The sequence below is a fragment of the Polyergus mexicanus genome, unplaced genomic scaffold (assembly GCF_030449975.1).
Source record: "Polyergus mexicanus isolate NDT 795.1 unplaced genomic scaffold, iyPolMexi1.0 SCAF_3, whole genome shotgun sequence".
NCBI classification, from domain to species: Eukaryota; Metazoa; Arthropoda; class Insecta; order Hymenoptera; family Formicidae; genus Polyergus; species Polyergus mexicanus.
Window position 1 is genome coordinate 10882290 of NW_027223323.1, and position 10200 is coordinate 10892489.

Sequence of the window (10200 nt, forward strand, 5' to 3'; positions counted from 1 at the left end):
AATTTTCAGAGAAATTATGGAAAAATACAGTAAAAAACGCAAACGGGTATATGAAATGTCAACTAGGCATTTGAGAAGACTTGTGCAAAATGAAATGAATTTATTAGATCATAATGATCAGGATGAAAGATCGTCCGAAATTCATACATTGCCAAATATAAGTACAAGTGCCAAAATGTTTAATGCAATTGAACATATAAATGAATGTGATAATCATATAGAGTTTATATGCAGCGAAACTGGAAATGACAATGTGAACATAATACATGAATCAAATGAAATAAGAAATAATACAGAAAATAACGCAGTTCATTTAGCCAATCTAAATATTGTTGAGAATGTCAAAGAGGATGACAATGTGAATAACATAATACATGAATCAAATGAAATAAGAAATAATACAGAAAATAATGCAGTTTATTTAGCCAATTTAAATATTGTTGAGAATGTCGAAGAGGAAAGAAGCTTTAAATCTTTATTATGTGACTGGGCTGTAACTAATAACGTTAATCATGTTGCACTAGCTCGACCTTTGAAAATTCTTCGTACCCATGAATGCTTTTCTAATTTACCTGTAGATCCTAGAACTTTATTACATACGCCGAAATACACTAAAGTCAAAACTGTTTTACCTGGTTTATATTCTCATTTTGGAGTTCATGTCGCATTAGAGAAATATTGTCGAAAATATAATCATAGGTTTCATAATATGCATACAATAAATCTAGGAATTGATATCGATGGGTTACCTCTATCAAAGTCTTCAACATCATCATTGTGGCCAATCTTAGGATGTGTTTCGCTATATAAAGAAATTTTTATAATTAGTGCATATTATGGATATAAAAAGCCTGCAAATTGCAATGAGTTTTTACAAGATTTTGTCGTAGAAATGATAGAACTGATAAACAATGGAATTTTTTTGTGTGAAAAATTATACAATATCAAAATTAAACAAATTTTATGCGATGCTCCCGCAAAATCTTTCATATTAAATATAAAAGGTCACAGTGGTTACTTTAGTTGCACAAAATGCATAATTGAAGGCGAATATAGAAACGGACGTATTTGTTTTGCAGATATTTATGCTGCAAAGAGAACAAATAATGATTTCTTAAATGAAACAGATGAAAATTTCCACTTAGGCTACACTAATTTAAAACATATACCGCAATTACATTTTATAGAAAATATTCCTCTTGATTACATGCATTTACCTTATCTTAGAATTATGAGAAAATGTTTGTATATGTGGAAAACAGGTGATTTAAAAATTCGTTTGCACCATCATAAATGTCAAACATTATCAAATAATTTAGAAAACCGAGATCTTTGGATTATTTGAAACAATGGAAAGCAACTGAATATCGACAAATTTTATTATACACAGGCCCTGTTGTTCTTCAAGGAATACTTCCAAATGATTTATATAATCATTTTTTAACACTTCATGTAGCTATTAGAATTTTATGCTGTAAAAATTTAGGTAAGAATTATTTGAATTATGCTGAAGAATTATTAAAACATTATGTTCAAAGTTTTAAAATTTTGTATGGAGAATACAATGTGTCTCATAATGTTCACGGACTGATTTATTTAGTTGACGATGTTCGAATACATGGCACTTTAGATTTATTTAGTGCTTTTAAATATGAGAACTTTTTACAAGAAATAAAAAAAGTAATTCGCAAAGCTGATAAATCATTGCAACAATTACATAGAAGATATGTAGAGAAAAATGCTGCTATATATAATGAAGTTTTGGTATACGAAGAAAATAATCCTAAAATACAATTATTCGAGGAACATTTTAATGGTCCCATTACTCATAACTGCAGAAATCCTCAATACAAAATTATAAATTTTTTAAATTATGTTATAAAAGTGAATGATAATGCTAATAATTGTTGTCTAATGAAAAATGGAAGTGTCATAAAAATTGAAAATATTGCATATTGTAACACAAGAAAATGCTCAGTTGCCATCGGTAGGAAATATATGATTAAAAAACATTTATTTCCTGTTCCATGTTTGTCATCATTACTTGAAATTTATATAGTTAAGAATTTGTCTGAATTATGTACATGGTCCATATCGGACATCAGCAAGAAAATATTTATTATGCAATACTCAAACAATGCATTCGTCGTTATGCCGTTATTGCATATTGAATAATTAATAATTAATATTAAAAGTAGTTAGTGGGCACTATGGGGCGTCAAAACAAACCCCCACTCCTCGGCCACTGGCGCCGACCCCTGCTGTGCCTGTCTGGGGCCCTCCCCCCTAAGGGTGTCTGTGGGAAAAAAGTGGAGGGGCCTCGTAGACGTCTACGAGTCAAATTTCCATTTAAATTTTTTATTTTTTTATTTTTATTTTTTTTATTTTTTTTTCGGTCGCGTGAACATGCTCGGGTTCGAACCTGGGTCCTCCATCTCTCCAAACAGGGTCCTAGTATGCTGAGCTATCCGAAAACTTATTAGAATAGAAGTTAAACGTAGTATTTATGGAGAGTAGTTCTTTATTTTTTTTATTTTTTATTTTTTTTTATTTTTTTTCGGTTGCGTGAACATGCTCGGGTTCGAACCTGGGTCCTCCACCTCTCCAAACAGGGTCCTAGTATGCTGAGCTATCCGAAAACTTATTAGAATAGAAGTTAAACGTAGTATTTATGGAGAGTAGTTCTTTATTTTTTTTATTTTTTATTTTTTTATTTTTTTTTTATTTTTTTTTTCGGTCGCGTGAACATGCTCGGGCTCGAACCTGGGTCCTCCGCCTCTCCAAACAGGGTCCTAGTATGCTAAGCTAGCTGAAAACTTATTAGAATAGAAGTTAAACGTAGTATTTATGGAGAGTAGTCCAGCGCTAAGATAGGGGTCCTGGCGGTCCGATTGGTTCTCCCCATAGTGCCCAGTCCTCCGATAGGTTCCGGCGGTTCCGTCGATTTAAAAAAAAAGTGGATTGGAAAAACGAGCCAAAAAATAGTGCGAGGGAGAAAGCGGGCAAGATGTCTGCCGGAAAGCAGACGTGACAACAACCGACAAAATGGCGACTGTCGAGACTGGAGATGCGTCTAGACATAAGGCATCCAGCCTCCCCTCCCCTTACGGAAAACCGAAAGATATCGTGCGGTATACAACATCGTCCTATCGCCCCCCTTAGAGGAAAACCAGGGGAGATGTACGCTATATGTCGCCCACCCACTTCCACCCTTCCTGTTGAAAAGAGAAAGTTGGATAAGGTACCGCTAGAATAAACTAGATGCTATGACGTGGTAACGAACACGTGCGTGCATGTACGGGTACGATTGTCCGAGGGGGGTGCGCCCCGCTGCACAGATAGACATACGGTAACAACATCGCTGGAGACGTTAGAAAGGGTCTTGGAATATATACGGGTACTTGAGGCTGTTTGACGCTGAGACTTAGGGCAGAGTCTATGACGTCACTGAGCCGTCGGGAAGAAAGGAAGGGAAGAAAAATATTTTTCACCTGGTTGCTTTAAAATAAAAAACATCATTATTTATATTATGCGGAAACATTGTACATTGAAAAATTTACATATAATTTAATATTTATTTACAAAAAGATTATTTTCACCGCTGCGAAAAGTACACAAAAGTATATTACGCAATATAGCAATAAAAGAGAGAGTGTCGAGAAAAAATAGAAAAATCATTGTTCAGATACATAACCATACGGTAGCGAATTTCGACTATCGATAAATCTACGTTTTAGTAATACGGGCTCGCATACTTTAGTTTCGTCCCGTGTTACGATCTCGTGAAACGCGGTACGACGAATTGCTCTAAAGCATAGATTTATCGAAGTTTTCGGCAATTCTTCTCCGTTCTTTTCATTTTCCTGTGCTCTCTCTTTATTTAACAATAAATTCTTAATGCTGTTAAAATTAACCAACCGAGAGTTTTCATAGTTTAGAGTTATGCCCTTTACTTTACAGCATTCACGCGTACGCTCATCCGGCATACGAACAACATAGGCATAAAATTTTGGGCCACCGGACACGAACGCCTCGATATAACTACCACGACCGTAGCTTTCGAGCTCGTCCGTCATGTCACCCAGAAAATTCCCCGTATGCGGTTCATACTCATTCGGTTTACCTGTGCTTACGTATATACACGAATCAGTATCATAATATAACACCCGTCGATCTAAACGTTCTAAATATTCATATAATTTTAAGCGCGCTTGAGCCGTCGTATATGCCGCTATCGCAACATTAGTTATAGGTGAGGGCGTGACGGCCTCTTGTCGCAATCGCCACGAAACATATATTACATCGTCGTTCACGGGTAATATATCGGTTATCTCATGCTAGCTACTCGTCAGTAATGTCAGAAAACGATGCAGTGTTCTCACAACCTCAGTATTCGGCAAATTGGCCCGCTGGCCGAATTTTCCCCAAATGAATTTAAACAGAGTTTTGCAACTGAACGTAAACCAGGGTTCAGCGCGACGTTACACTTATCGAGAACAATACCTTCGGTTTTTTCGTACTCCCGTAGATACCGTTCTTTAGCGTCATCGTCGTCTCCGCATTCCCCCGGCCATCCGCTTGCTTCTTGTTTTAATTGTAAGAATGAGTTTATATATTCGGCGAACAAACCGCCTTGTCGAGATGCGCGATCGAATTGACTAACTTTATATTGCCAAATCTCGCTTACTGCCGTCACGAGATAACCCTTTTCGACTGCCTTTCGTAATTCGCACGACACCCACGTACCCTTGAATTCCCGCTCATTAATGCTGTCGTGCGTGCAAGATGTCTGCGCAAATGTTTCGCAACAACTACGACATAAGGCGAAAAGTAATTTTCCGCGTACGCGATACGGGAGTACCGGATGAAATAGGTCGCGTGGTGGGAGTACTCTGCAACGTATGAGCCCTTCAATCGTATCGAAATTAAAATTCGGTGCCCTTCCGATTATTGCGGAACATTCCTCGCCGACGTAAATATCCGGATGGTCGATTGGGAACAAAGAGGGTACAAAGAGCACACGTCCACGTATCGTATTTTCTCCGTATCCGTAACCTCATAACGAGTCACGATATTTCCCGTGCGGCCGCCGAAAAATGCATCGTGAGAATCGAGCGGAGATGTTTCCACCATCGGATGATTTTCGAGATATTCGCGCATTTCGTGATTATCGCGTCATAATTTATCAAAATTATTTTTAACAAAAAAATTAATTGTTCAACCAAATCTTTTTTTCATTGGCAATATTATAGATCTAAATTTACTTCCGCGATGTGAAATATCATCCGCTAAGTCTGCATATTTTTCTTCCTATATAAGATGCAAAGTTCATCAAGCGAATTATCTTTTCAAATAAACATATTCAAATAATCATCAAACAAGAGAGTCTTTTCAAATAATCAGTAAGATGTACCGACACTATCTGCGCATGTACAAATTCGATACGATACAACACACACAAATAATATTATTTTCTAAAATAATAAATTATTGTTTATTTTACAATCACCAAAACAATGAGCAGCTAAAAGCACTTATTAATAATTATAAATTATTTTACTTTAACAATAAATTTGTATTTTCAAATAAATAAATTGAATCAGCAAAAATTGTTCTATTTCACCGAAAAAGAAGTTTTGTTGTAACATTAAACTTGTTAAATTCGTTAAATTTAACAAATTTTTAATTTAATAAAATTTTTATTTGTTAAATTTGTCATATTTAATTTTTAATATTAAATTTGTTTCTTTATTTTGTTATAATATTAAATAATTCATTATAATAGCAAAATATGGACATATTTTTCATATATGCAATAACAACAATTGTATTACTGATTAAAATTCTTTTTCTCTATTAGATCAAAAAACATTTTAATAATTTATAATGATATGTTTATGAAAGTTTACTCTATTTAACTATTGAAAAAAAGTTTTGTTTTCTTACGATATTAAATTACTATTTATACACACACATTTACATCGCAAAAAATTAACCGATACTTTACTGTAAGATTTTGTTATACTATTAGTAAGATTCTTTTCATTCTTACCTCTAAAAATTCGGGTTTATAGATATTAATGAACGGTTTCATGCCAACCCTAATTATAAAAATACCTTCTTTAGAATGAAACATATATTGCTCAAGCCATTGTTTGCGTTCTACGATAAGTACATAATTAGATATTTAGTATTACTTTGTCTTTGTGACAAAATTTACTAATTATTATACTGATTTACAGTAAATGACAATTTTTTTTTTCATTTATTAATTCCTTTAAACTTTTTACTAAAAATATATAAACAATATTTGTAAAAGCATATAATAATAACAATATCTTATGTATAAGATTTTTACCATAGTCCGTTTGCTTCATTAATTTAAATGCCATGCTAAAAGGAAATCTACCGATCTGAGAAATATTTTTGAGCTTTTGTCGAAGAACGTATTGATGATGTACTATCGATATAATTGCGGGAATTATTAAAACTACGAACAAGGCGCACAATATCAAAAAGATTAAGTCCATTTTTGTAGCCTGTAAATATATTAAACAGCCCAAGTTACCAAATATGTAATGCATAAATTATTATAAATACTTTGTAAGATTGAATTTTACACTCACACATTGACAAATATTTTATTGACACGATGTTTATATCATTATTATCTTTATTAATTCAGAAAATTATATAAAGATACTTTATTAAAGAAGATGGAATATAATATGTATATAAATATATATCATCGATGAAAATTGAGTATAAAATTAATGGTTGAGAATATTTCGTCGGCAAAACATTTCTCGATTATTTCTATGTAACTCGTCCAAATTTGGAATCTGTGTTCATTAATCGAAAGATTCACGAGATAAATTATTTATATTCATGCAATAAATTATTTATATTTTATTTTTCTACCGTATTTCATTGAGTTCTTGAAAAAGTTTTGCGGTTTAAAACGTATAATTATTCTTTTTTGCTTCCTCATAGAGGAAGCTTTGTTTTTGTGACAAAATATTTTTTCGAATTTTTTTATGCCAATGTGTTCAAAATGTTCCAAAACGTCAAAAAATTATATTCCTAGAAAATGTATGTATCTGTGTATGTATGTATGTACGGAATGTTTGTACAACTCTAACTTCCGCAATTTTTGAGATATCTGATCAAATTTTTTTATATGAATAGATTATTATAAAAGGATGGTTGGTTATGAATTTGGTGATAGAGTCAGCATCAGTGAAAGAGTCCATTTTCTATAAAATTTTGAATTTTTTGAAAAATGTATGTATACGAATTATACTCGGAAATAATTTTCGCAAATTCTGAGATATCGGGTTAAATTTTTTACACAAATAGAGTATCATCAAAAACGCTGAAAGTGAAGATAATTTCCAGCACGTGCAAAAATGTTTTGGTCAACAACGGAATATTAGTATTGAAACAGTTATCAAGTCATTAAAATGCATTACTGACAGCTCCGTTCTTTTAAACTGTTTATCAATGTTTCTTGTGTGTTATCTTTTCTTATAATAAAATTAATTAAGTTTTTCTTAAATGAGTTTTTATATTTCTGAAAATCTATAATCTACAATGTAAATGTATAATTTATAATTATATAAAAATAAAAAAGTATGTAAATTAGAAAATAGCATATTGCTTCTTTATCTTCTATATTTTTTTATTTCGCTCACAAAGGGGATTTCCTCTATAGAGAAGTAAAAATTGAAAAACCCACTTACTTTAAGGAACTTAAGTTTTGTGAGATAAAATAAAATAATGAGGAAGTAATGCGCAAGTTTCTAATTCGCATGATTTTCAGTTTGTTTAACAATAATTTAAAGATATGATATATATACGTGTTCACAAAATATTAAAGCAATATTGAATTTCAAATTTTTGATTAAACGTACATTTGAGCATAAGCGCTCCATCATTACTGTTTAATTGAAATATATGTACAGTATATAACCGAGTTTCAAAGAATTATAATTTGCAAAATTAAGTATCCGCCCGTATTTTGTTTCATGAGTTTTTTCATTATTAAATTATTACATTTTAACTTTGCACGAATTACTTTGTGTCTTGAAAAAAATAAAAAGCAAAACCATGAATTTTATCTAAATGATACTGAAAAAATGCAAGATTTCGGTACTTACTGTTTGTTACGTTGGAGCAAACAATAATGCTTTGCCAAAATATTTGTCACTTTTAGCAAATATCGCTGCGCTTTACTACTAATTATAAATCATAATTTATCGTGCTTTATATATAAATATAGTATAACTAAATATAATAAAATAACCAAGAAAAAGAGAGAGGAGAAGAATAGATGCTTTAAAAAAGATGTTTTAGAATAACTTTTTTTTAAAGCAGAATATTATATAATTGTTTTTACTTCTTCTCGACATAAGATTCGATCACGAAATGTTGCATCTTAATCTTTATTATTCAAGTCTTAATCTTTATTATTTTATCCTATCTTATTTTTATTTTTAATTCTCATTTTGCGCGACTCGAACCAGCAATATATAATATGCAATGCAATACACACAACGTTACCGTATCACTTATCTTATATGATTTCTCCTCGCAAACATTTGAAATATTTCTATACGATTGTGTGAACTACCCTTTGATAACAATGAGGTACGAGATGTAAACGAGATAAAAACAATAATTGTTTGCATATACATAGTATATCTAACAATAAGTAATAATATACAGGATGTAACAGAGCGCCGTATCAGCCGTTTTTGAGGAAACAACGCATTTTCGTGAAAAATGTTTCATACAAAAGTTGTAGAGCTCTAAGTGGCGTATTATATAATAATATTAGTATGATCTTGAATAACACCGTCACATAATGACATTATGTTTATAATTTGCAATCTTCTTGAATATTCAGCTGATCATGATTGTTACTTGCCAAATCGGTTACGATAATATTTTATAAATATTTGATTCTTGCTTTATTCTTGACAGAAAATTTTTTACATTCGGTAATTACTGTTAAATTATTGTTCCATTAGTGATGTGTGCACACGTATTAGATAATATACAATACATTTATTGCAATTTTACATTTATTAAGCGCATTTTGTTGTCTAAATGCGTTTAATAGTTTATTATTCTTTTAATTAAAATATATTTACGTATTTAATTTAAATACCTAAATATTTGAACTAGAAAAAAGATCGTATATTACAATAAAAATCGCGCACGTATTACGATAAGAGAATATAAGTGTTTGAATAAGTCAATAGAATTAAAAAATTAAGTAGTTAAAAAAGCTCAAATAATGGATGAGAATCAATAATAAATAAAAATCTAGATCAATTGAAGCCCGGACGCTGTACTTAGAGCATGAACAATAATTATTATCTATCTTTTTTTAGGAATACATTAACTATGTGTTACAAATAGTTCAAACATTCTGACTCACTTCGAGTCCTTTTAAATGAAACTCGGATAAAAAGATTAAGAATTAAGAAGATGCAAGTGGTAAATCTATTTAATGCATAGCGACGTAATGATAAATATAATTTGATAATACGGCACAATAAAATTATGCATTATAGCTTAACGCGCTTACAATATGTGTACACATCATTCAATGAAAAAAATAGAAATAATTTCGGTCCTATTAATAATCAGACTTACCACGCGAATAATAAGTTCTCGTTATGAATAATTTGGCGTCTTCTCCTATTCGACAAAGGGCCATCATATTAATAGGAGAAGACGCCAAATTATTCATAACGAGAACTTATTATTCTCGTGATAAGTCTAATTATTAATAGGATCGATATTATTTCTTTTTGTTCCATCGAATGATGTGTATACATAATGTAAGCGCGTTAAGCTATAATGCATAATTTTATTGTGCCGTATTATCAAATTATATTTATCATTACGTCGCTATGCATTAAATAGATTTACCACTTGCATCTTCTTAATTCTTAATCTTTTTATCCGAGTTTCGTTTAAAAGGACTCGAAGTGAGTCAGAATGTTTGAACTATTTGTAACACATAGTTAATGTATTCCTAAAAAAAGATAGATAATAATTATTGTTCATGCTCTAAGTACAGCGTCCGGGCTTCAATTGATCTAGATTTTTATTTATTATTGATTCTCATCCATTATTTGAGCTTTTTTAACTACTTAATTTTAGTACTCTGCGTTGATACCACTGCTT

The 10200-nt window shown here is 31.4% G+C and overlaps 1 pseudogene; it reads left to right on the forward strand.

Annotated features, from left to right (window-relative positions):
• The first annotated feature begins 1231 nt into the window (after nucleotides 1–1231).
• On the forward strand, nucleotides 1232–2175 carry LOC138944861 (uncharacterized; annotated as a pseudogene).
• The last annotated feature ends 8025 nt before the right edge of the window (nucleotides 2176–10200 follow it).